General features: G+C 44.0%; 1 protein-coding gene and 1 long non-coding RNA gene across 2 annotated transcripts in view; one reads left to right on the forward strand and one right to left on the reverse strand.

Moving 5' to 3' along the window:
• ARHGAP31 (Rho GTPase activating protein 31) overlaps positions 1 to 27,582 on the reverse strand; it is a 110,782-nt gene that overhangs the window by 78,342 nt on the left and 4,858 nt on the right. The window lies entirely within an intron of this gene.
• LOC136794327 (uncharacterized) lies at positions 6,305 to 19,155 on the forward strand. The gene is made up of 5 exons (XR_010840933.1): positions 6,305 to 6,443; positions 14,235 to 14,372; positions 14,516 to 14,749; positions 14,888 to 16,107; positions 18,174 to 19,155. It is a non-coding gene; the product is annotated as an uncharacterized lncRNA (long non-coding RNA).

The raw sequence follows: 27,582 nt of genomic DNA on the forward strand, positions 1-27,582 counted from the left end.
CGCATGCTGTGCTGACCTGTGGCTCCAGAGACTAAGCAGCAGAGAAAGAAGAGCTCGGTGACCATCTGCCACCACGACGTAAAAGGCAAAAGTAAAAGTGGCAGGGACCCCCAAAGTTCCTAACTCAGGGTGTCCTTTGGGGACTCTACACCCTGAGCTCATATTCTCAGACAGACTTTCTTGCCATAGGCTTTTTAGGTGCATTCCAAGGTATGTGATCATGTCATGAAGTCTCTTCATGGGTGATTTAATTGTCCAATAGATATTTCTTGGAATAATAATAATTTTTCCAGGAGCTATCATTTCAAGCATCTATTATATGCCAGACATCCACATACATGCTTTCATTTCCTCTCCCCAACAATCCTGAAAAGTGGGTATTATAATCCCCTTTAATAAATGAGAACACAGAGGTTCAGAGGTTAAGCCTGCAGGACGAGGAAAGGGCAGAGGTAGCTTGTCTGTCTGGCCCCAAAGCTTGCATCTTTCTTTTTTTAAAAAAAAATTTTATTGGAGTATGGTCACTTTACAATGTTGTACAAAGCTTGTATCTTTATAATAATAAATATAGATGAGAAAGTAGTAGGGAAATGCCACATTCAATTTTAAAACTTTTAATAAATTTTTTTACTGCCATATAATGTGTATTCACTTTTGAGTATCACTTTTTCATCCCCGAGGGCATAACTCACTGCCCTGCTGCTTCTACCAGTCAGAGAGCACATGACTTCCAAAGTGAGATGGGGCTGACAAGGACAATGAAATCTCTCAGGCTGCATTAGCAGAAAGCACAGTGTCTAGAAAGAGGGAGAACACCACTCTGGGCTCCTCAGTTGACACCCAGCACATCAGGTCTCTTTTGGGGGAACACAGTATAAGAGGGGCACAGACAAACTGGGCCAGGTTCAAAAGAGTCTGACCTTGAAGTTCAAGTGGACCCTAAACAATATCCTATGCAGAAAAATGGAGGAACTGAGGTCATTTGGCTCGGAAGAGAGTTGGAGTTTCTGGCAACATGTAGGAAGTGGGGTGGTGGGGAGGAGAAGGGATACAGTAGGTATCTTCAAACTTTGAAATGCTGTCCAGAAGAAGAATTCTCCAGTGTGATGGTAATGAGTTAGTCCTTTATACTTGCATAGTGTAAGAACGTTGCCAACGGCTCAACAGAAGGAAGGGTTTCCAATATGTGGAGCCGTTCACTGACAGAAGTGTCTGCTTTGTGAGGCAGTGAGCTTACCATCACTGGAGAAAACAATCATCCATGACCTTGAAAGTCACTTCTAACCCCTAAATCCCACAATTCACCAGTACATTTACCGTCGTAAACATCCCCTCAGATTCTATATTTCTTCCTCCTAACAGCTCATTTGCATTTAATCTGTTATACTTGGTGGACTTTACTTTTTCCCATTACTTGAATTAATTCTACTTTTTAAATACTTCAATATGAAATTAATAATTGATGGCTTTATGAGGTATCCTTGAAAAAAATATTTTCTTTCAGATACTTGACCTTTTTGATCAGCCAAACATTTAATCCTAGATTTATAATACAGGACATTTAAAGCAGATCTCTTGTCCACAGGGGAGGGCAACTTATCTTTCTGGTCACGTTATTCCAAATTTTCCTACCTAGTGACCAAATACTGTCATCATTTCCCCTTGTAAAATGGAACAGTAGCAAAAGATCAATTCTTTTGGTTTCTTCTGCCTCGAATGTTGAAGTTATTTGTGTTGGCAACAGCATTGTATATGCATTCAATTCGGTTCATTCCTTCCTTCATTCATTCAGTCAATATTTGTGGAGTGTCTGATATTGTCCTAGGCACTGGGAAAAGGCAGTGAATAACACAGACAAAATTCTCTGCTCCTGTGGAGCTACCTTTGAACGGAATGAGACAGACAGTAAGCAAGATTTTTTTAAAAGTAAATATATACAAGATAAACGAAATATACATTAGATGGTTCTCTTTAGATGTACTAAGGAGAAGAATAAAGCAGGAAGAGGTGTATGGGAGGGGCGGGCAAAAGAAAGGAGGCTTCCATTTAAATAGGGCGGCCAAGTCACTTTACATATTGTTTAAATAGTGGGAGCCCCACTATGTAATGTGACAGTTCAGTTAAAAGTCTCAAAGGAAGCAAATGAGTGAGCAGGGTTAAGTATCTGAAGAACACTCCACGAAGAGGGACTAGCAAGTGGAGATGCAAACCCTCAGTCATGTTCTGGACACCTGCTGTGGGCTTATCGTCACATGTGACAAAAAGGAGTAAAATACAGGTCTCTGCACAAGGATCTTGAGGAGGAAAGCACACATGTGCACCTGAGACAATAGGCAGTCAACTGCCAAGGGCTAAAGATGTAGATCAGTTCACTGAAAAACTTCTCCTCGTTAGTTACAGTGGACCCGCCATCGTCCCCCAAAGCACACCTTGCATGCTTCTGACTGTCCACCACACAGGCCAGAATGTTTCTGCTCTAGATCTTACACAACCTTCCAAGCCCAGCCCGAATCTGTCCTCCTCCATGGAGCTCTTCCGGGCCATTGGATTGTATGGCTAAATGCTAGCAGACCTCACCCTCCACCTACAGACTAAGAACCCCCATCTTCACAAGACCCACGGGTGATTCCTGCGCACACTGAAGTCTCAGGAGCTCTAAGTCACTCATCTTCAAATGTGGCTGCACACCGTAAAACCCGGGGGAGCTTTTAAAAATACCAGGGCCTACTTCCACCTTCAGAGATGCTGATTTAATCAGCATGGGGCGAGAGCTGGGTGCTGAGATTTTTTTTTGAAATTCCCAGGTGATTCTAATATGCAGCAAAGTTTGCGAATTACTGGTAGCTCTTCTCTCATTTCCCTCAAAGTCCTAGCCCCACTGTGTTTCCCTGGATGTCAAACACCCTGCCCTCAGGCCTGGCCGTTTTGTTCCTTAGGTGGATTCTTAGGCATTGGCACCAGAAGTGGCTTCCCCTCTACCCTTTGTCCCCTGGCTCAAGAGCCCTGCGCTCACCCCCCCTCCCTCCCGGAGGTCTGCGCAGAGCCAGAGCGAAGGTGACGGTTGAAGGACAGGAGAGCAGTAGGAGGAGCAAACTCTGAGCAGACTCCCCACCCCGCAGTGTGGCCTTGGGTAAGCCGCTTAAAGTCCTTCTCTGCGAAGAGGGAGCAATGGTACTCTCCAGCCTGCCCCATGCAGTCACAGGGTCTTGGGGAAGATCAACAGAGGTCGCGTGTGAAAGCATTTCCAAAATAGTACGTACGGTACTAATGTGCCTGAAAGCTGGCCCGGCTTCCTGGCCAGGAGTCCTAGGATGTTCATTTCAAACGTAAAAATCTGCCTTTCCCCTACTTCTCAAACCTAAGCAAACCATTTTAAGCAAAATTTGATCTTTAACATCCCAAAGGAATGGCTATGACTGTACAGTGTCTGTACTGATGTGGGTAAGTGCCATTTAACAGTCAGACCTCGCTGCACCATCAGTTACCAGGAGGCAGTGATTCTGTGGCTTGAGGATATTTTGATCAGCACCAAACACCCTGTGAGTGTTCAATAAATATTAACCAATGAGGCTTAATTTAAGATGGTACGATGTTTAAGACCACAGTACGCCACTATCGAAGTGAAGGGTACTTACTTGTCACTTATCCACATGACCGAATTTTCACCTTTTAAGGAAAAGCATAGCATCTTCGTTAGCCTTTCTGCTCATGTGCAAACTGAAAAACCAAGAGACCCTAGCGCATTCAAAATAGGTTCTCTGTTTTACTAAAAGGAATGGTCCACCGAAAGTCATGCTAATTGCTAAATGCCACAAGTTAAGAACAGATACAACTGTACTGCCTTTAACTAGACCAAGCGCTAGCTGTTGAGAGAGTCTAGAAAGGCCTCTTTACCATTTATTTTCCTCACATCTCTCCTTAGAAATTCTTTGAGGTTCTCATTCTGGCAGTTTCTTTAAATAGATACAAATGCCCTTGGGAGGGGCAACAAGAAGGCCCTAGCATCTCGGTGTGAACCAGATGTTGAACAGAACAATGGTGCCCAGGCTTTCTGGTTTTCATGAATCAACTTAAAAAGATTTCAGGGGACTCACATAGGTTTACTGATTTTTTTAAATTTTTCTGAGAGAGGACATCAACTAAAACCAATAAGAACCATTATTACTTCATAGTAGAATGGACAGTTCAAAATAAATAAAGTTATGAAGAACATAATTTCAGAAAAAAGGACTGTCCTTTACAAGAGAGGACAGTTGAAGTCTTACAATTGCGATGATACCATAGATAAACACATTACATGGTCCCTACTTTTCCTATGGCTCTGCATTTGTGCTAGGAGGATTTGAAGTGAATTCAAAATATTTAGTGTCCTGAAGATGGGTGGGGGGGCTAAAGAAGGTGGCATATTCTAAACAGGTGGAAAGAAAGAAGAGAGGAAAGCTCTACAGCAATCATTTTGCCTCGGATTACTTGCAGATACAGATAACAGATCCCTATCACGTTGTTCCTGCAGGGAACTTCATCCCTTGGTTAAAAAGCAAGGATGGGGCTTCCCTGGTGGCACAGTGGTTGAAAGTCCGCCTGCCGATTCAGGGATACGGGTTCGTGCCCCGATCTGGGAAGATCCCACATGCTGCAGAGCAGCGGAGCCCGTGAGCCATGGCCGCTGAGCCTGCGCATCCGGAGCCTGTGCTCCGCGGCGGGAGGGGCCGCAGCAGTGAGAGGCCCAAGTACCGCAAAAAAAAAAAAAAGCAAGGATGCAGGAACCTCACATATTATACTTGAAGAAAGAATGCTCACAGTGGCAGAACGTCCCTGGTGCCAACTTTTCTTTTTCATTTATGAGTGTACCTTCTCTGTCTCCTTGGGGGACCCACCTGGACAGAAGGGCAAGGATGAAGGAGAGGAAACATGGAAACAGCATCAGTAGTCCAAACCTACATTAGAATGTAACTAAACTGCAAGCCGGGGAGAGCAAAGGGAAATCTCTCACTATAGCTGAAGATTTTCACAATGAAGTTATTAATCCCTCCCTTTGAAAGGATATGAGCCGCAAACATGATATAAACATTTTGTGATAAAAGATTCACTCCATTTCGCCGTAGACCCTGAAGCTCAGAGGACCTGCCCAAGACCCTCCAGCTGGTGAGATCCAGCCCCGGACCCCACCCTGCCTAACCAAGGGGGTTAGGCCATCTAGATGGCCTAACCAGGCCTTGAGCCAGCCCCCCACCGGTGTTTCCACAGGTTTCCCTCTCTCAACTGATAGTATGTCACATGAGGCAATTAAAACAATTTCCAAAAGTTCTGATGTATCCTCTCTCTTTCTTCCTTTCCTGTTATCTGACAGGTTTCCCTTCTTCCTGGATGTGGTTAAGAAAACACACAAACAAAACCCGTGTTTGATGTTCAGGGCACCTCTCCTCCCTCTGTTCTTGCTGTGGGTGCGGATCTGCACCCTGACCCTGGGTGAGGACCCCACCCTCTGCCGGGGCCTCACTGACGCGTGTTGCTGGGGCGGAGTCGGGGCCTCGGGTGGCCGGGGACCCCGGCTCCCGGGAAGGCGGCGGGAGCGAGTGGCCGCGCTGCGCCCAAGAGTCCGCCGGGCGCCGAGTGACTCAGTGTGGTCCGAGGGGTTTCGGGAAGCGGCGGGACGCGCGCGGGGGCGCAGGGCTTTCCCCGAAGCCGCAGGGGGTCGGGCTCCGGACGCCTAAAGGGGATCAGAAACCCGTGGGCGGAGTGGCGGGAGAGGAAGCCGAGACGCAGGGAGCAGAAGCCAGCATCGTTGTTTCTTTTGAGAGGGATCCGAGGGCAGCTGGCCTGGACGTTAGGAAAGCTGAAGAGGCCGCCTGAAGGAACAGAGCGCGCCTGTGCGCCCCTGGGGCCCAAGGACCTTTAGGGAGGGAGTTTCCGCCTCCCCAGCTGGTGGGGGTGGGGTGGGGAGGGCGGGGCGGGGGATGCGGATTGGAGGAGGGGAAGGGAGTGGCAGGGGGAAGGGGAGGAGGTGTCGCAGGACCCCGCCGCCTGCGCCGGGCTGGGCCGGTGCCCCTGTCCCATCCCTGACACGGAGCCCGGCGGGGGCTGACCTAAAGCCAGGTCAGCAAGCGAACGACAGAGGAGCAGGCAAAGAGGGAAATGGAATGAAGTGAGGGGGTCTGACGAAAAAGAGCGCCCCGCGCACCTCCCCTGCTTTGCCTGTCCTTCCCAAACCAGCCGGTTCTCCATCAGAGATTCCTTTGTTTTCCACGTTGGCCTCCCAGCCCTGGGGTGGGCGGCTGGGGTGGGAGATGGTTGGGCAGGGCGGTCCGAGTGGAAACAGAGATGGGGGTGTGAGGTGCAGGAGCTGGCGGGCACGCGGGAGACTTCCAAGGAACAGAGCCGGCCAAACGGAGAAAAGGTGCCAGGAGGAGTGATGGGTGAAAGCTAAACCACCACCACGCAAGGCAAGTTGATAAACAAAATCTTGGCTCTAAAAAAAAGATGTAAGATGGTGCAGGGCTGTCCCTGTGGGTTAGACACTTGAATTGCATTATATCTGTTTTCACTTATCTCTGTAAGCTAAATGCTATTATGCCATTCCAGAGACAAGAAAAAATCAGAAAGCTACAATTCCAGCCTCAGCCTCCAGCTTCCTGAAGCCAGCACCCCCAGCCCCTACCCTTGCTTTTGCTCAGGTTTGCATATATGAATCAATAAACCCCAGCCCCTTTTTTTCTTAGTAGTTTGAGTTCCTTCGCTCCCAACCAAAAAAGTCCTGACTAATCATACACCTTTTAATCTAGTAATTATACTTCTAGGAATCTCTTCCAAAGAAATATTATAACATAACCAAAGAGCCATATGCCTTGAAATAGTCACTGTCGCCTTCTTTATAATATTAAAAAATATATAATCTAAATGTCCAATAATGGGGAGGAGTAATAAACTGGTACATTTACATGATGAAATATTACAGAGCCTTAAAATAATGTTAAAAGTACAGTTTGATGACTAGAGTAAAGACTTAGGTTATAATGCTAAGGGAGAAAAGCAAGACACAACATTAGATATATGCAACGTAGTCACAATTATGTGGAAAATATACATAGAAAGAAAAATCCTGGAAATAAATTATATCTTTGTGTGGTAGGATTAACCCAAGTACTTTTTGCTTTCTAAAACACGTATTTTCTAATTTCTGTACAATGGGGATAAGCATGTATCATTAATTAAAATATTGAGACATTTATGTCAAAAACTTTACATATATAATGTATGTTTTATGGATATATATATATTCTTAAAGATATAAATGTATATTCAGTAGCAGTTTCATTCATATATGTGTGTATATATATATATATATATATATATATATATATATATATATATAAAGGAAGTCACCAGGCCTGGATGAAAGAAGATAAGAGGTACTTGAGCAATTTTCCCATTAACTGAAAAATTTTCCACAATTTAAAGGGTATATGGGAGTTAAAAGGGATGCATAATTTAAAAAAAAATTTTTATTGAAACATAGTTGATTTACAATGCTGTGCCAATCCCTACTGTGCAGCAGAGTGACACATATTGACGTTCTTTTTTTCATATTCTTTTCCATTGTGGTTTATCACAGGATATTGAATATAGTTCCCTGTGCTAGACAGTAGGACCTTGTTGTTTATCCATCCTATATCGAATAGTTTACATCTGCTAATCCCAAACTCCCAGTCCTTCCCTTCCCCACCCCATCCCCCTTGGCAACCACAAGTCTGTTCTCTGTGTCTGTGAGTCTGTTTCTGTTTTGTACTGGGTTGGCCAAAAAGTTCAGGGTTTTCCGTTAACATCTTACAGAAAAACCCGAATGAACTTTTTGGCCAACCCAATAGATAGGTTCATTTGTGCTATATTTTAGATTCCACATATAAATGATATCATATGGTATTTGTCTGTCTCTTTCTGGATGATGATCTCTAGTTGCATCCATGTTGCTGCAAATGGCATTATTTCATTCTTTTTTATGGCTGAGTATTCCACTGTCTGTATATACCACATCTCATTTATCCATTCATCTGTTAATGGTCATTTCGGTTGTTTCCATGTTTTGGCTATTGTGAATAGTGCTGCTGTGAACATAGGGGTGCATGTATCTTTTTGAATTATGGTTTTGTCCAGGTATATGCCCAGGAGTGGGATTGCTGAATCATATGGTAATTCTATTCTTAGTTTTCTGAGGAACTCCATACTGTTTTCCATAGTGGCTGCACCAACTTACATTCCCACCAACAGTGTGGTAGGGTTTGGGGATGGGTAACTTTTATGCATCCAATACATTAATGAAAGGGAAGGATATGCCTCCGATGGGCCAGAGGAGGGACAAATATCTGAGTATTAGAATACACAAAAAGGAAATGATGCGATCGTAGCTGATTCCTGATTGGCAAGGACATGCTGATTCATGGGCAGAAGGGAACAAGATTGGAATACAACTCTTAATGGCAAAGGAAAGAATACACTCATAAACATAATTACTTAGGAAAGGAGATAAGGGAGCAAACGGTAAGGTAATGACACCATGAAAATTTCTTTTATAATAAATGTATTTATCAGGAGAATATTTTCTAATCATGGAGATTAGATGTGCAAAATGAACTCGACATGTTCCTGTTTAGTCCAAGGCTGTTGATAGCAGTATTTTGTATCTCAGCTCAAGCAGATGATTATGGACTGAGAAATGCTTAAACAAAGGTTTAACAAAATGGGCTCCCTTATTTGGAGCCCATTCCTTTTCCATAGGGAGGGGAATGGGAGAAAACCAAGAAAGCCTCATATCTACATGCTGTGTGTTCCTGAGATCCTTATGAAGCAGTGAAAATATACACTAATTAATAAAAGCAGGTTTCCTTTGGTTTTGTGTGAGGATCTAGTAGAACGAAGAAAACAGAAGTATCCTGCAAATAATCTAACACTAGATACTGTATGAAAACAACTGATGGAGCCGAAATTATGTTGAAACTATGTTAGGTAGAAGGCAAAGCTCTTGTTCTGGGATTGAAATCTAGGATTCCCTTGGTGGTGAACACGTAATTTACCAAACCATACACAGAAAGCTCTCTGTTTGGGCTTAATGATGTCTTGGGTGATTCCAATTCCCCTCCCTTGATTCTTCCCCTACCAGGGGAGATCCCTTGCGGATCTCACCTCTCTTGCTGTTCTCATCATGTGTGGATTATTTCTCACTCCCCCTCCCCCCGCCCCACCTAATGAGGTGGGAGGACCCACTCAGTTGAGGGCTAGAATCTGGACCTTCGTGGATTCACTGTCTTCCCCTAACAACACTCTAATCTCCCCTACATCATCACCCTCCAGCCTCCCCAACTTTATCACTCTATTTCTATTCACTGGAATAGCTTAGAGTGGGCAGGAAGAACCAATTATGGTTCTTTTCAAACTTTCACAGTTAAAGGCTAACTAGAGCCAAGAGCTAGGATGTTTCAGCACTAGGACAATGGTAGGATTTCTACAAACACTTGTTGGTTAAATGAAGAAATAGGGAGCACGATGTTTGGGTTGCATATGACTTTGTATGGGTACCTAGATGGAAGGTGGGAACTGTCTTGTTTGATATCCTGCAACTCATGGAATGCAGTGAAATTTAGCATCTTAAAAAGTCTTTGCTACAAGGTACAGTGATTTCTTAATATCTTCCATCAAAAAAAAAAAAAGCAGTAGAGAAATCATCTTATTTAAAAATTATAATAGCGGAACAGAAAGCACTTCTGTTTACTTTGCCTAAAATCCAAACACGAAACATAAGCATTTATATGACACTTGGGCTCACAAAATGGAAGAACTTTTTGACCTTGTCCTAAAACAAACACACACACAAATAAAAACCCTCTAGACAGTTTTATAAAAATATGTGATGAAATCCAGAAGGTGCTTTTATCTCATAACACCCATACCAGAAGATTAATCTCTGTGGTTGCTGTCTTGTTCTGGTTGGGGATATGTCTGAGCCCAGCTTTGTAATCTTCTTCAGTTAGAACATCTGCTCCACAGTTGTTAATGTTTGTTTGGTATTGCCCAAAAGAAGGCAGCAGAAGTGAAGAATTTTTTAACAATGAATCCCAAGATAGACTAGATCAGCAGCATCGCTTATTTTGAAAGGTATTTTTTGGGGAGCAATGTGACCTGTACGGAAAAAAAACAAAACAAAAACGGGCATGTCGTTGGACCAAGAGATGGATGTCCATCCAATACTGGAATGTAGTTTAGCTTGTTTTCATTACTTCTCAAATTTTTTTCCCAGAAATACTTGCTCATTGAATTATTCCTATATTCCACAAAACTAGCTGAGCTTAGTTTTTAAGTTTTTAGGCAGAGATTTGAATGTTTAACTGAAAATAAATCATAAATGAGAGACTGATTCCACAGCATTCAATTAAGAGTACGCAAGTATAAAAAAGTTCTAGCTGTCTTAGGAAGTCTAAATAAAATATGTAAATAATCTATATCATTTGGAAATTTGCTACGTTAGGCAAGAAAGAAGGCCAGTGTCATTTCTTTAGGCTCTGTGAAACTAAATTAAATTAGTTGATCAATAAGAAAAATATCTCATTTTTCCAAATAATGTGAGGTTCATGAAAAATCAAGCGTACATGCATTTGCAGAGTGGAAAAGTTACATTCAAGGCAAAATTCAAATTATTAGATGTTTTTTATAAAAGATTAGAGTATAACCCCTCTGTCAATAGTGTTATCTTTAAATTATTCTTATCACAAGAGTTATTATTCAAGAGTTCCAATGGAGGTAGTTTATATCAATTTAAAATTCTACCTGGTGAAAAACCGTGGAGACCTAGCATTTGAAAAACTGTAGACACAGCTGGGTTTAGTTTCAAAGCTCCAAAATTAAAATGAAAGAGGGAAAGACCCTAATCCTTGAAACCATCTGTTCAAAGAACAGTGAAAAAAAAAAAAAAATGATGACAGTCTTCAGCTGAGGAACAACAGTGGCCTCTTAACTGAAATCTGAAAGTCCCCTTCCTATTCACAGTTTCAGCCGATCCTCACAACAGCCCTGTGAGGTCTATAAAACAAATATTTTTATCCTCATAAAGCAGATATATGTTACTCCATGTCACATGGAGTACTTAACTCCACGTCACACAAAACATCATTAGCAAAGGCAGGACTTCAACCTAGGTTGGCTGCTTCAAAAATTCTAAAGTTATTTTTCTGTACCAACTTCCAATTCCATTCTTCTTTCCTATCTCCCTTCCTTTCTTTTTTCCTCTCTTTTCTTCTCTTTCATTAAACATTCATTGGGATGCATCTGCAGTGCCAGAAATTATTCTTTGTTGCCAGTGTTCACATAAGAAACATTTACATCCACAATGGCAAAAAGGCCAGGAACTATTCATAGAAATTTAGAGAAGTGGCATTAAGGCCAGCCCTTCAGCTCTGCTTCATTTCTTTACTGTTTCCATTGAAAATGGAACCTTCTCACATCATGTAAAACACAAAACAGCACGTTACATATCAGGGCAGCCTCCGCCCTCCCTCACCCCCAGAACTGACTTTGCATGTCTATTCTGCAGGCTCTGTGAAATGTCTTATCTCCAAACAAAACAAGACGCAACACAACACCTGGACTGCCCAGAGAAAAGGTTCCAGGGCAAACCTAAGGGCAGCAGATCTCAGAGAGGAGATATTAGTGAGGTCAGGAGGGGGCATGGGAGATAAATAGTTGGCTGGGTGGGTGACCATGCGACAAAAAAGTTTTGCTGATTTGAAGATTTAAGTAGTAGTGGTTTTCAGACTTTTCTTCTAAGCATGAACTGCTTTGTTCAGATAAATTTCACCCTGAAGCATAAAACAAAGAGCGCTGAAGAAAGCAGAGTGTTCTGGCTTAAGCAAGGTTGGGTGACCCCAGAGCCCTCCCTTCAGGCCTCTCTAGTGGCCCTGTTATAAGAAAAGCATAGCATAGATTCTAAAAAAATAATTAATTTTTATTGGAGTATAGTTGCTTAAAATGTTGTGTTAGTTTCTACTGTACAGCAAGGTGAATCAGCTATACATATACATATATTCCCTCTATTTTGGATTTTACTTCCCATTTAGGTCACCACAGAGCACTGAGTAGAGTTCCCTGTGCTATAGGGTAGGTTCTCATTAGTTATCTATTTTATACATAGTATCAATAGTGTATATATGTCAATTCCAATCTCCCAATTCCATAGCACAGATTTAAAGTTATTTGCACTTACTCAGCCCTCAAAATAAGGAGGCAAGCTCAGTCTCTTAGGATTAAAGTATGGTCCCCCAAGCAACTATTTCAGGAAGAGCCCCTAACTCAAGCCCACTCCAACCCAGGGGATTTGAAGAGAAGAAGCAGCTGGTCAGGGATGCCTCTCTTTCCTGGAAACCTGATTACTTATCTTCAAAGTAGAGAATCTACCTGAAGTGGGACAGGGGATGTGAAAATAGGTTTGGGTTCCTAGGGAACTGGCTGGGGGTTATTGGATTGTTGTGGACTGTATTTAGTTTATCCAGTCCTAAAATAACAGTTCTCTTTAGCAAAAGTTACTCTCAAACACATATCCCTCAGTACCACACTGGGAAATTAGTCATACTTTATAATCCTTTAGCAACTCACTATTTTCAAAGCACACTATTTTCATGTCCATTGTTTTGTCAGATCCCCACCCCATGAGGCAAGCTGGACAGGTATTATTAACCCCATTTTACAGATGAGGAAGCTAAGGTTCAGAAAGATGAAGAGAATCCCACAAGGTCACAGGACAAATACCTAGGTCTTCTGATTCCCAATCCAGAGCTTTAAACATGTACACGATGTACATAAATCTTGTATCCTAGTGAGTAGTAAGTAAAGGCCACAGATTTGGCATGATTAGTTTTGTGTCTTTTGGGAACAGCGGTGTCCTCGTTATGCATCAGGTGTAACGATGACCTACTTCATCTAACTCACAGGACTGTGAAGAACAAAAGAGATGATTTGGTGCAAGCACTCTGTAAGGTGCCATCTAAGGGTTTGTTGCTCCCCAACCCCCAGTCCCCTGCAGTCCTAGCAGGTTCTCTGTCCTTCTAGTAGCTTGGACCTCACTTTTACAAACCCCCCCAAAATGTATCTCACACTATGTTGGTATCATGCAAGTCTCTTATGAGTGTCAGCCAGTGGCCAGAGCAGCCAGCCAGCCATGCTTTTGCACAACCTCAAACCAAAGCTCTCTCCCTACATTGGGGCTTCAGGGATGTGATGCCAAAGGTTTCCAAGACTGCTTTACTCTGAACCCCAAGCAGTGGCCATGAGGACTGTAGGTCCAGCTTATGTATAGGGAGGGACTCGAGAGGTGTGTGCATGGGCCTCCGTGGAGTCATCACAGGTAGGAGGGTCTTTGTCTTCTTGGCAGAATCAGAGCCTGAATTTGGCAGGTTCATCTGAGAGTGATCTGTCCTCTGCAACCAAGTTCTGAGGGAACGACTTTGTAAAGTCAAATGGCAATGTCATCTTTTTTTTTTTTTTTTTTTTGTGGTACGCGGGCCTCTCACTGTTGTGGCCTCTCCCGTTGCGGAGCACAGGCTCCGGACGCGCAGGCTCAGCGGCCATGGCTCACGGGCCCAGCCGCTCTGGCGGCATGTGGGATCTTCCCGGACCAGGGCACGAACCCGTGTCCCCTGCATCGGCAGGCGGACTCTCAACCACTGCACCACAAGGGAAGCCCGTCATCATTTTTTATAGGAATTCACAATTGGGTCTAGGCTCTATATAGATGAGGGCCTTGCATAGGAGAGCAAGCTACAGATGACAAAAGGTGTCTGATGAACACAAAATCAGAGTAAAGAAAGTTGAAATTTAGAGAATATGTATGCTTTTACAAAAATGAAAATACTGTATTGTTTTTTCAAAGTATAAACATACATGTTCATCATTTAAAAAAAAATTCAGACAGTAGCAACACAGCAAAGTATACAGAAGAAAGAGAAAAGGATCCATCCAAAGAAAGCCATTGTTAACATTTTGAGCATATTCCTCCAGAATTTTTCTTACATGTATTGTTACCAAAATGGAATTATGTATGCTTTAGGTGTTGTTTTGTAAACTTGTCTACTTAAATATTGTTGGACATTTTTCTATGCCAGTAAGTATATGTCATCTTTTTAATCAGGTATATAATAAAGGATATTTTCCTCAAGCTGTGAGGTAGTCTTATGAATTCTCCTTCTCTCCTAAAGGTATCATCATCTGAGCCTCTTCTCCTGTCTCAGGGATCCCTGATGCTTGTTGGTTCTGAGAAACACGCTGACCCGTGACTTCTGGCCAACACCAATGAGCAGCCAGAAAACCTCACTGGACAAGCTGCATCTTTTCAGGCAAGCAGCTGTACTCTCCAGGGCTCCAGGTTCTCCATGTGTTAAATGAGAGGTTTGGATAGATAGACTTCCTAAGATTCTTTCAGCTCGAACATGATGATTTAGCTTCCGGTTCACTTATCTCTGTGTTTGCCTTGGTACAGGAGGATCCTGGTACTGAGTGAACGGGGTGCCACTGGAGCCCCAGCTGTGCACCTGCATGACCTACTTCAAGACCCTGAAGATGCTCTGCTGGGAGTGGATGGTTGAAGCTGGAAGGGCTGGGGGAGGCACAAGGCTGTGTGGGAGGGTCACATAAGGGAAACAGCTCTCCTGATTTCCTTCCAGTATGGCAGTGAGTGTTGTCTACAAGGAGGCATCAGATTCACAGCGTATCAGTAAGTACAGCCTTTGGGGGCATTCAGCCCTTTCTGAGCACTAGTGTCTAAAGTGTAGCATAATTACAGTATTTATTTTCCATTTAAAAAGCCCTCTTCCATATATTATCTCATCAAATTCTCATTCCTGTCTTTTAGATGAGGAAACTGAGATTCAGAGAGTGGGGTGACTTGCCCAAAACCAGATGATGATTATTTGCTGAATGAAGACTCCCTAAGCTCCACCAGTGCTTCACCAGAGCTCACCCAGCTTCTCCTCCACCTCCACAGTCTCCACATTGAAACACAGACACATGACAGATACACACATGTGAAAAATACTCATGCAGAACACACCCTCCATCTCCACCCCCCCAACACACACACCCAAGACAGCATTGCCCTTCCCTGGGTCCATCCACTCATTCAACACATATTTGTGAGCGTTATGCTAGGTGCCAGTGGTAAACTGATAAACCAGGAGACATGGTTCTTGATCTCACAGGGTTGATCCAGGGTCAGCTAGAGTATAGAATGAGGCAGAATAGGGTGGGGGTGAGAGTGGTACTTTCAGTACAGGGTACGATGGGACCACACAGGAAGGGCCCCTAATCCCTCCTCAGAGGGATCAGGGAAGGCATCCTGGAGGACAAGACATCCAAGCAGAGACCCAGAAGATGGGTTGGAGTTGGCAAGACTGAGGTGATGGAGCTAAAAAGAGAGACTCCCAGGGAGAGTGTTCTACACGGAGGGTGGCGCATGTACAAACACGGGGAGGCAAGAGGAGCACGGCACTTTTGAGGAACCACGAGAAGTACAACGTGGCCAGAAGACCTGCTCAGGTGGGAAGGTGGTGTCCATTGAGGCCGCAGAGGATGCAGGTGTCTGAGTGTGATGGGCTGGTAAACCTTGTTGGTATTTATGGAGTTGATGTTTGTCTCGAGGGCATGGGGAAGCCATTGAAGGGTTTAGTGAGTGATGTTGGTGACAAGCTCTCATCAAGACATTCTCCTTTTGGCCACTGTAAGAATCTATGATCATAACTAATTTCAATCCCACTTTAAGATACACTCTGGCTTTAGTTTCTGCAAAATATATGTATGATCAACTTTAGGATACTTTTCCTGTTTAGGCTGCCACCTCCATTTCACCTGCTTTTGCTGCTCTTCCTGGGTCTCTGTGGTCTGGGCCAGGTTGGCTCAGATGACCAGAGCACTGTGATCAAGATGCCACGGATGTGCCAGCAAATAGCTTCTTACTGTTCCCTGCTCCCAGCCTCCGCCTTAACCTGGGGCCTGGACTCCACACTGACAGAATATGGGCTGACTAACCAACATCCCTCAGGAAGACTGGAAAACAAGTTTAAGGTATAATAAGAAGTAAGTGAGCTAGGAAATTCTACCCTCATCATAAGCAAGGGGAAGCAGTATTACTATTCAATAAGTTACAGATAATAGAAGTTGTCAATGAAAATGATGCATGGCCCATACAACATAGTCAATAAATGCTAAATCAATTGAACAGTATTTAGACAATAAGAGAAGCTTTATAGAAACTTGTAAAAAAGAGGAAGATTTCTATATAAAGAAATGGTTAAATAAACTATGGTATTTTAATGATATCACATATATGTAGAATCCAAAATATGACACAAATGAACCTACCTATGAAACAGAAACAGACTCACAGACACAGAACAGACTGGTGGTTGTCAAAGGGGAAGGGATTAAGGGAGGGATGGGGTAGGAGGTTGGGGTGAGCAGATGTAACCTTTTATATATAGAATGGATAAGCAACAAGGTCCTATTGTATAGCACAGGGAACTATATTCAATACCCTCTGATAAACCATAATGGAAAAGAATATTAAAAAAAAGAATGTATAGGGACTTCCCTGGTGGTGCAGTGGTTAAGAATCCGCCTGCCAGTGCAGGGGACACGGGTTCAAGCCCTGGTCCGGGAAGATCCCACATGCTGTGGAGCAACAAAGCCCATGTACCACAACTACTGAGCCTGTGCTCTAGAGCCCATGAGCCACAACTACAGAGCCTGCACGCCTAAAGCCCATGCTCTGCAACAAGAGAAGCCACTGCAATGAGAAGCCTGCGCACCATAATGATGAGTAGCCCTCGCTCGTCACAACTAGAGAAAGCCTGCACGCAGCAACGAAGACCCAGCGCAGCCAAAAATAAATAAATAAATTTATTTTAAAAAAGAATATATATACACACACACATACACATAAAAAAGAATGTATATATATGTATAACTGAATCACTTTGCTGTACAGCAGTAATCAACACAACACTATAAATCAACTACAATAAAAAAATAAATTATGGTATTTTATAAAAAGTATATATATATTTGCTTGTACATGCACAGAATATCTATGAAAGATTTCCAAGAAAGTTACTATGAAAGATTTCCAAGAAAATTAATACTAGTTTCTTCCCAGGTGAGGAACAGGTAGGATGAGGACAGGAAAAGGAGGGAGATTTTTTGCTATACCTTTTAAATTCTTTTACAATTTGAACCACAGGAATGTAATACCTGATTTTTTTTTTTAAATTAACTTTAAAAACCATCCATTCAGCAGAATCTCAGGCAGTAATTAAAAAGAGTGAGATCGAACTATACTTACAAAAATGGATCATTCTCCAAGATCTATTGTTATTTAAAACAGCATATTTCAGAACATACGTATGTTGTAACTTTAACTTTGTGGGGAAAAATAACAAAGAGAATCATTCAATATGTGTGTTTTTTAGTACATACACAGAGAAAGGTCTCTGTGTTGTTTGATGCAGTCGTCATGAGCCACATGTTGCTACATAAATTTAAATTAATTAAAAGTTAAAGTTCAGTTCCTCAGTAGCACTAGCCAGATTCAAGTGCTAACAGCCAGATGCGGCAGTGGCTGCCATATTGGATAGTGTAGATAGAGCATATTTCCCTCAGTGGGCAAGTTCTGACAGAACTGGTCTCAATGAATCCAGCCCAGACTGTGAACTGGCAAATGGGACTGCAGGATGTGAGAAGGGACTTTGTACTTTATAAATCTCTGTATCATTTGGATTTCTTTTTAACAACTACTTTATAGGGTTTTTTTTGGTTTTTTTGTTTGTTTGTTTGTTTTGTTTTGTGGTACGCGGGCCTCTCACTGTTGTGGCCTCTCCCGTTGCGGAGCGCAGGCTCCGGACGCACAGGCTCAGTGGCCATGGCTCACGGGCCCAGCCGCTCTGCGGCATGTGGGATCTTCCCGGACCGGGGCACGAACCCGTGTCCCCTGCATCGGCAGGCGGATTCTCAACCACTGCGCCACCAGGGAAGCCCTACTTTATAGTTTTATAAGAGTAGAGGATGGCTCACACCTGTAGTAGCTATTTATTGCTCATTAAAATCGCATCCTGCGTTTTTTCATGACCCCTGCCTTTCCTACTCAGGAGCCAAGGGATGGCAGAGCACCACTAGAGGAGTTAGCCCAGTGAAGGGGGAAGAGAGATGCCCGTTGTCTGCAGTGAACACAAGCCCCTGTTGCCCCCTCAGGCGACGGCTGACCACGCTGCGGGTCTCACTCCCTTCTGGGCCTCTGCTATTCAGTCACAAGGGACAAAATCCGTTTGAGTGCCTGCCAGCAGGAGAAGCAAAAACTGAAGTATTTTTAGTTCTTGGAGTTCTGGAATTTGGCAAGGGCAAGGCGGGCACAAGACAGGGAGGCCCACCTCCAAGGGACCCTGAGGTCTCCTCCGAGATGGAACCTAGGCCGGTGGGGAGGGGAGACCGCTCTGAGGTGGGGACAGCCAGCCCAGAGTGAAATGGGAGCACACGGGGCCAAGCTCAAGAGGGCACCTGGGAGGAGAACTGGCAAGAACAATAGGTCTGATATCTGCTCTGTGGTTTCTTAAGTTGGGGGATGACAGGATGAAGAGAAAGCTGGAGGGAAAATGAGATGGGATGGAGTAGAAATGTGAGCAGGAGGCAGGTGGGAACGAATGTTACAAAAATTTTCAGCCCAAATAAAACATGGATTCGAAATGTTAAACATCACTCTGGTTATCATCCACAAGACAGGGAGAAATGAAATTTCCTAAGATGGAAAATAAATAGATGAAATAAACTCTGAAAGCCTGAGTTACAGCTGCTTGGGGCACCTCACTTTTCCTCCACCTGAAGGAAGATTTTCCTAGACTGGGGTCCAAGTTTTTCTCAACAGCAACGATAGAAACAGAGAAAAGGACACACGCTTTAAATGTGGCCCGAGATTCTTCCTTTCTCAATCTGGAATTTACTATAAACCTGATCCAGGCAGGTAGGTGGCTCAGGCTTCAACCTTGTTCCCTTTGTTCTTCTTTCCAGAATGTTGATCCTGCCATACTGTTTTACACCTCGACACCTTTGCATATATTGTTCCTTCTGTCTGGAATATTGCCCCTTCAGGTAGAGACTACTTAGATTCCACTCATCATAGAAGATCTAGCTCCCCTGAGTCAGAACTGATGATATCCACTTCCTCCTGTGGTTTGTGTGAGACTCAGCAGAGGATGTGTCCATCCCCTGCACGGGATTGTTGAGCCCCTACAGGGACAGACAATGCCTGCTCATCCTGTGTCCCAGCTGACCCCGTGCCTGGTGCATGGAAACTGCTTAGTAAATGCTGATGTCCATCTATTCCTCCACTCTCACAATCACCACCCTATTCCCTTCATTCACATTATGAATATCTATGGAGCCAACCATATGTTGTGGGGGAAACAGACTGTGGTAGGTTGAGTAATGGTGCCTCAAAAATGTCCAGGTCCTTATTCCTGGCATCTGTAAATGTTGCCTCATATAGCTAAAGGGGATTTTGCAGATGTGATCTTGAGATGAGGAGATTATTTTGGATTATCTCATGTAGTCACAATGTCTTTGTAAGAGAGAGGCAGGAGATCAGACAGAAGGCCACGTGAGGATGGACCAGAGGGAGCAAAAATTCTTCCTGAGAGCCTCCAGAAGGGAACCAGCCCCGTAGCCACCTAACACACAGGTGAACAGAGAAAGGTCAGTCTTCAAGGAGCTCATTTTCTTTCTACTCAAGGAAGGAGACAATTTAGGAAACCATGACAGTCGTTGGAGATGAGACGTAATAAAGGTCTAAACTTCACCACCCTGATCACCTTCTCAATATACTCCTGTGTATAAGCTTCCAGCTTCAAATGGAGCACTGAGAAATGAACACAGACTCCCTATCTGATTCAACCTGTGACGAGTGCAGTGTGGATCCCTTGATCCACACCCTCTACAGCCTAAGATGCTGTTCACACAGCCTAAAATTGAGCCAGATACTCCTCATTCAGTCAACTGTCAAAATGCAATTGTGGAGCAAAGAAATAGGCACATGTGAAATGTCATACAGGCCAGCTAAAACCCCGGCTTTACACTGTTCCATCAATGACAGAAACAGACTCATTTTCCAGAGTTATAACTCTCTGAAATACAGATGCAAAGTAGAAGGTTGGATGGCAGTCGCTATGATTATAGCCTTTCACCAGAACCCATAACCCTCATTTATTTCTTTCCAGTTTTGCTTTTAAATTGCTTTCTTTTTCTGATTACTACAGAAATGTAAAATTTAGAAAGTTTACCGCATTCCCACCCCAGAAATATATATCAACAGATATGAATCTTAAAACCAGCATTTTTATGCATTCAACCAAAGAAAATAAATAATTATGTGTATATAAGAGAATTAAAGAAAAAAAAAGAAAGAAACCCCTAGGGATATATGGGAGACTTGGAATATTTGTTCTCATCTCCTTCGCAACTTCCTTGTCTGTAGCATTACTCAGGAACCACATTCTGAGTAATAAGGCTGAAACAGGATAAGATTTCTTATCACCAAGGAAATAAGAACCACAGTTAACACTTATGGAAGGTTAACTAAATTCCAGGCAGTGCACTAGTTTATTTAATCCTCATAATGACCCTGTGTGATAGGCACTATTATTCTCATAGTCCTCGCTTTATAGATGAGGAAACTGAGGCACAGAGAGGTTTGGTAGCTTGTCCACGGTCACACAGCTAGCATGGGGTAGAGCTGAGATTTGAACCAAGGCAGACTATCAGCATAAAAGTCACATACTAGCCACTTTGCCACGGGCACTGCTTCTCAGAGAGGTTAATTGATTTCACTAAACTGCATCTATTAAGGCAGGATACCAAACTAACAGGCTTTATGAAGATTATGTTTTTAAATAAGGAGTGGAACAAAGGGGCTTTATGAAAAATTCAATGAATCAAGATACCACATTCCCATAATAATTTTAAAAGATTTTTTCCCCCTCAATTTAAGCAGTAAAAATACATGTTCACTGTTGAAATTTTGGGCAATCTAAGAAGTATAATGAGAAAAAATCATGTGGTTTCACTTAGCTGCTTCTTTTTACAAGCTAGTCAAAGTGAGATCAGTAGGTCAAAGATATCACAATCACCTGGAGCTCATCTTCAAAATGTAGATTCCTAGGCCCCATCTCAGACCTCCAAGAGCAGAATCTCTCAGGGACTGACCTCAGAATACTGACCTGCAATGGCACTTTACAGCTTGCAGCCCTAAAAACTGTAGAACTCTTTCCGTGGGATCGTGTGTTCTCCACAGAACCAGATACTACTGGACCTAGGCAAATGCCCATTTGAAACTTTTATTAGATGTCCATTTTGTTTCAAGGAGTCCAAAAGGGAATTTAAGGAGTATTTCTAATACTCCTTAGAGTGTACTAAAATTTAACCAATATTTCTCAAATTCTGAAATTAAATTTTAAGTGAAATTAAATTTTAAAAGTAAATACTCCATTTTTAGTCATCCTGACGCCCAGTAAAGTCTGAGTATCATTGCCAGAGCCTTAAAAAGAGAGGTCCAGAACTCTTGGACCCATAATTCAGAACTCATACTCTCCTTTCCCACCTGCCCCCAGAACAGCCTCCCCGCTTTCCTTTCTGAAACCAAGTTGACTTTAGGAGCAGTAAAAAAAGGGGAACTGAGGAAACCAAGTCTCATTTGAGAGTCAGGCCTGGGTGAGGGAAAACAGGTTACCGGATGGATATATTTTCCTGACCTTCAGCTGCAGACTCTGTGTCCAGGGTCCAACAGCTATAATGCAGCCCCTGAGAGCCCTCGAGTGGGGTTTGTGCCCTCAGCTCTGAGCCGGATTCAGAGCCCTGCATCCAGCTTTGATTTTCCAGAAAGCAAAATGGCTTCTCTCCACTAATACCAGGCCCATACTCTAGCTATTAGCCAAACAAAGGATTTTCCAAATATGGACCCAAGAAGCATGTGCACTTTGAAGGCCACAATGAAGCTTGAATAGCTAAAACATATTAAAAAGAAAGCCAACAATTGACGCCAAAAGGCGTGAGTCCTTAAAGAACAGAACAGCAAGACAAAAGCCAGAAAGAAGAACAAAAATACGCATTGTAGGGGAGGGGCAATAGGGAGGTGTAGATTTATATGGAAGAGTTGACATCATTGTTTCCCAATAATACTCAGCATGCAGGAAACAGATGGGAAAGCAGCGGTGGAAGGGGCTACTTATGGTAACAGGGCATGCTCTCTGTTTAGAATCCTGCCATTTGGAACCTAAATGTTTGAAAAACTGGGGATGGGAACTCCATTGCCAGCAGTTTTATTAAAGTTGAACTAAATCCTGCTGAACTTATCACCTTGGCAATGCATGGTTAAATGGAGCTCTGCATATCAGACCCTGATTTACTGCCAGCATAACTGCAGCTGTTTGGGTCCAGAGGAGACAAAGCTATGAAAGCGGAATTTAATGTCGGACAGACATGGTTTGACTTCTGGTTCTTCCAGTTCCTAGCTGGGTGATGTTAGGCAAGTTGCTTAATCTCTCTGAGTTGGTTTTCATATATAAAATGGGGGAGGGGGAAGATCCCTGGTGGCTTAGTGGTTAGGATTCCGAGCTTTCACTGCCATGGCCCAGGTTCAATCCCTGGTTGGGGAACTGAGATCCCGCAAGCTGTGTGGTGCAGCCAAAAGTAAATAAAATTAAAAATAACATAAAATAAAATAAAATGGGGGGCAAAAGAGAACTTTCCACATGCAGTGGGGAGAGACTGAGGCTGCACATTTATGCGCATTTAGATTTAATCAAGAAACATACTTAGGGTGGTCAGTTGCCATCATTTAAAAAGTTTTACCTTTTAACAGAATCTCCCATTCCCCTGCTCTTGGGCTGGGCACAGACACAGCCAGACCAACTGCCACGCTTGTGATCAGCTACAGTGCCTTCTCCCGACAGGAGGATCACACTCCTGCCACTGAAGACAGCGTCTGTCACCCCAGCCAGGGTCCCCCCCTCCAAGCTTGGCCATTACAAGTCACTCTCAACTACCTTTCCCACAGTTTAAGCATCTTCTCTCCCAGGGCTCAGGAGGGTGTGACCAATTACAAGCATCAGGCAAAACCATGTGGTTTCCTGTCTGCAGAAACCAACCACTCTATCTCCCCATATCTCCGTCATTCCTCACGGGTCAGATGATGTTTATTGTTTTATTGATGTATTCCCCCCTTACAAACAACCCACTCATAGCTCTCTTTCACTCGTTTGCCTTGAATGTTAGCATCTCCCGTTTGCACCTTCTGTAGAGCCCTCATTTCATTCTCAGTCCTCTTTTGGTTATTCTCCTGTCTTACGAAGCCCACTAGGCTGAGAGCAACTTGAGAGCATCTTTGTAAACCCCAGAGTGTCCAGCATATTAGAGTCCCGTTAAATATTTGTTGCACTGAATTGAAAGCCCCATACAAGACGGTTTCTGAATAAAAACATGAAAAGAGCCAGGGAAAGAGATATGCATAATTACACAAATTAGCTCAATTCACGAAGGCTATAGATTTATTTAGTTTGCCAGACTCCTACTTTTTATGTCAGACTGTTTTCTGCTGTCTGTAACAGCAAGAGCTGGTATAAGTTGCTTTTGGGGAGGGTGACATTCACCCCTCTCCCTCTGGGGGTGGTGGTGAGGGGACCCCTAGAGGCATACTGGGTCAGCATCAGGCCATGGGCATGGCACCAGGGCATGGTATGCATCAGCCAAGCTTGAACTGGAACAAACAGTGCCTGAGTCTCGATCCCAGAAACTCAGTTGCTTCTGGGGCCCCGCCAAGAATGTGGTTCATACCAAGGAGTGCCTGGTGAGGCACTAGGGAAAGGCAGTGTTTCTGGGGCACCCTGTGTAAAGCCTGGGTCTGTTTCTAACCGGAAGTAGCTATGCGCCCTTGTGGGGAACCTTGAACAATCTTGGATTCCTGCTGTTCCAGCACATCAGCCATGTCCCAGGTCCTGAGCTTCCTAGAAAGGCTCTAACTCTGACTTCCTGAGGAGGAAACAGGGTCGCTCAATCATCTGCTGTGTGTTAGCCTCAGGGAGGCCAGCGAGCTACCCAATCAGCATGAGGTGCCCAATGCCACCGCCTTTAGCGGAGCTCAGCGTCCACTTGCAAACACAAAGCCAGTGAGAAAACAGAATATAAGGTAGAATGAGGATCAGATTGAGTGCCTCTGACTCTAAGGCAAGGGCTGTTCCAGGAGGGAAGGAGGATTGTGGCTGCAGTAGGCAGGGTGGGGCCTGGGAGGAAAAGGTAGGGGACTTGAAAGTTAGTAGGTTGGGTTAGAGTAGGTGTGTGTGAAAAGCTCCTGGCAGAGGGTGAAGTGCTATGCAAACGTTAGCTGTTATTATTACTATTCTCCATCTAGGCTGGGAGAAGAACAACGCAAGGGAGAAAAGGCTACTTTTTGCAGGTTAGTTCTTTTTTTCTTTTGACAAAACTGTAACATAAATATCAAATTATGAAATACGCTATTTTGGGAGATTGTGTTTGTGCCTAAGACAGGCATGGCTTTGGGAGTCACACTGGATCTGGATTTAAATCTTGCCTCTCTTATCTCTACAATCTTGGCAAGTGATTTAACCTCTTGGATCTCAGTTTTCTCCTCTGTAAAAAGGGTAAAAATGCCCAACTCTTACAGATTTCGAAAATATTACCTTGTACGTATAAAGTGACTGGCACCCAGTAAGCAATGAATGTAGACTGTAACTCTACAAATAAAAATAACAAGCAGGTGTGGTTTGGGGCTCAGCTTTCATTTCTGGGTCCCTTATCTCCTTCCAAGACACCCCCCCCTTCCTCCCCCTTCCTTTAGCAGCCTAATGTTCTCAGCTTTCTCTATCAAACGCTGCTCTTAAAAACATCTAGCACCAGTATCTGTCTCTTCTGAGTTGAAGTCAGCATGCTTTCTCAGGGGTTCCTTATTTTAAGGCTTACCTAAAATTGCATACTGGGGGGAAGATTAGCGGGACGGTGGGGGGCTGCTATCTAGACGCCTAAAGTTCCATCAGGCTGTGGCTCCACCTCAATCAGGACTCGAGGACAGTCCTTTGAGGGAGGAACACCAAAACCTGGTAAACTGAAGGGTGACATTTGTGTTGGGGCATAGAGAGAAACAGAAAATCAGGTGGGAATGCACCTGTAAGCAAAAAGAAAATTAATCGGAAGTGTGACAAGTGGGTAAATGCCACCTTGGCCTCAATACAGGGCAAGCAATGAGTGAAAAAGAAAACAAAATAGAAAACCGAAAGAGCTAGTAGCGCCATGTTCCTGGGCCTCAAGACTGGGGTGAAGGAACCAGACCGAGGAAAGTGGAGTCCTGAGACCCAGGAGGTGTGGGTCGGGGTGGCGGGGAGGGGCGGAGGTGCCCGGCAGCTGACACTGACTAGCCTGTTCTGGAGGAAATAAGCACTGTGTAGTCCCAACCAGAGGGTCTATCACTACTTTGTTCCAGAAATTTTTAGCTACAATATCTAATGGAAGAGGAGTTGGGGGGCGCTTCTTATCCCCCAGACTGAGTCCTGGACCTCTCAGCCCTGTCCTCCTCTTCCACCCTCTGCCACGAAATCCCAGGAAACTTTCTGCAGGGAGGTGACCTCCAGGAGCAATAGGTCCCTAGCAAGTGCTTCAGAACTGCCTTGGTCAGTCAGCTTCTGGAATTTCGAATGTGTTCTCCCCTCATCCCCACACCCACAGGACAAGGTTTCCAGGCTAGCCCACAGATGCCTAATGGATTAAGGGGGGAAATAAAAAGGTGTCAAAAACTACAGCTCTAATGGCATTGAGGAGCTTATCCACCACTTACAGCATCATCTACGGGAAAATGGGTTCCCAGTTCCAACTTGTTTCCCTCTACCCCAGCAGATGGTCCACTGGGCTCTAGGGCAGGTCTGGGGCAAGAGGGCCGAGGGCTACCTTAGCAGTCCCAAGGCCTGGGCCTCCAGCGGCTGGAAGGCATCTGGGCAGCTGCCAGTGGGGGTGGTAGGGGTGGAAGAAGGGCGAGGCTATGCCTGTGGTCAAGGGGCTCCTGGCAGAGGTCTGGAGACTGGGCAGGAGGGAGGGATGTGGGTAGGTGGAATGGCCATTTCCATCCTCTGGGTGGGTTGTTTGCCATACCCAGACCATACAGAGTCAGTTACAGTTTGGCTTCATGCTATCAGTCAGCTTGCTCCAGGTTTAAAAGCCTTAATTCTCCTCTTTCAGTTCTTCCTGCTTCACTGTGGGAGCCCAGATGCAGGGATACCCCTCTGAACTCAAGCCCATGGGGTGGCTGTTTTGTCTGCACAAACTCCACCTCCAGGACCTGACTTCTCTTTCAGTTCCCTGCAGGTCCAGGAGTGGCTGGGTACCTTTCTCAGATCTTTCTGAGGGCCCTTTAGTTTCAGGTTGACATTTTGCTCTCCCACCACTGTATACTGATGGTCCACTCCCCAGAGGCTCTGGGAAATCCCTCCATGAACCCTCCATTCAGTGGGACAACTAATCTGCTTCCTGTCCCTCTTGGTGCTTAATGAACCCATCTGACCATATCATTTACTCGCTTCATCGGAGCCCTCATGCATTCAGTCATGGATAGTATGTGGTTATGCTAGGGCAAGTCCAGGGTGTTGTGATAAACAACAGCTACATTTAGAGCTTACGTTACGCATGCCCTCCGCTAACTGCTTTGCCCATAGTAACTCATTTCTCTTCACACCAGTCCTCTTATCCTCAATTCACAAATGAGGAAAGTGAGACCCAGAGGGGGTAAGTAACTTGCTCCAGGGTCACTCAGCTGGGAACAGGCAAAGTTAGGATTCTACCCCAGGCTGTAGGCTTCCAGAACTCAGGGGCCACCTGACTTGGGAGGATCAGGGAAGGTTTCCAGAAGCAGCTGAGACCCAAAGGATGAAGAATTAGCTAGGGAAGGTGTGATAACGATGTGTCAGGCAAGACGCTGGGAAGGAGACCACTAACCCAAAGAGAATACCCTTGCCCTGGGTCTCCATTCAATGTTAAATCTTCTCTTGAACAGAAAAATATTTACCTTCCTTGCTAACACTTTGCTCCTGTTTATGTTCGGTTCGGATTTTTTGTCTATTTGATTGAAGATAAAAGCTTTTGCATTTTCTCCTTCAGTCATGACAGCTAACTTCAAAGCTTAATTGAGCCATTGATTTCTGAAAGTTTGTTCACATCCCTTAGACTGTAAATTTCTTGAGTCTGGAGTGCCTGTTTCTTTCTCTCCCACCGTACCTCCACAGCGCCTTATACTGGTTTGTTAAATAAGTGAATAAACGAAGTGAGAGAATGACTTAACTTCAGAAATGTGGAATAGCTATGCCTCAAAGTTCCCATTGCCTTATCCTTGTTCTTTGAAATGCTGGGGCCATCTTACTCTCATCAAGCTTAAAATTATATTTTGTAATGGGTGTTTACTCGTTATGAACCTTTTGTAATCCCGCAATTCAAATATATATATATTTTTTCTTTTCA

This window comes from Kogia breviceps, chromosome 5 (genome assembly GCF_026419965.1).
Source record: "Kogia breviceps isolate mKogBre1 chromosome 5, mKogBre1 haplotype 1, whole genome shotgun sequence".
NCBI classification, from domain to species: Eukaryota; Metazoa; Chordata; class Mammalia; order Artiodactyla; family Physeteridae; genus Kogia; species Kogia breviceps.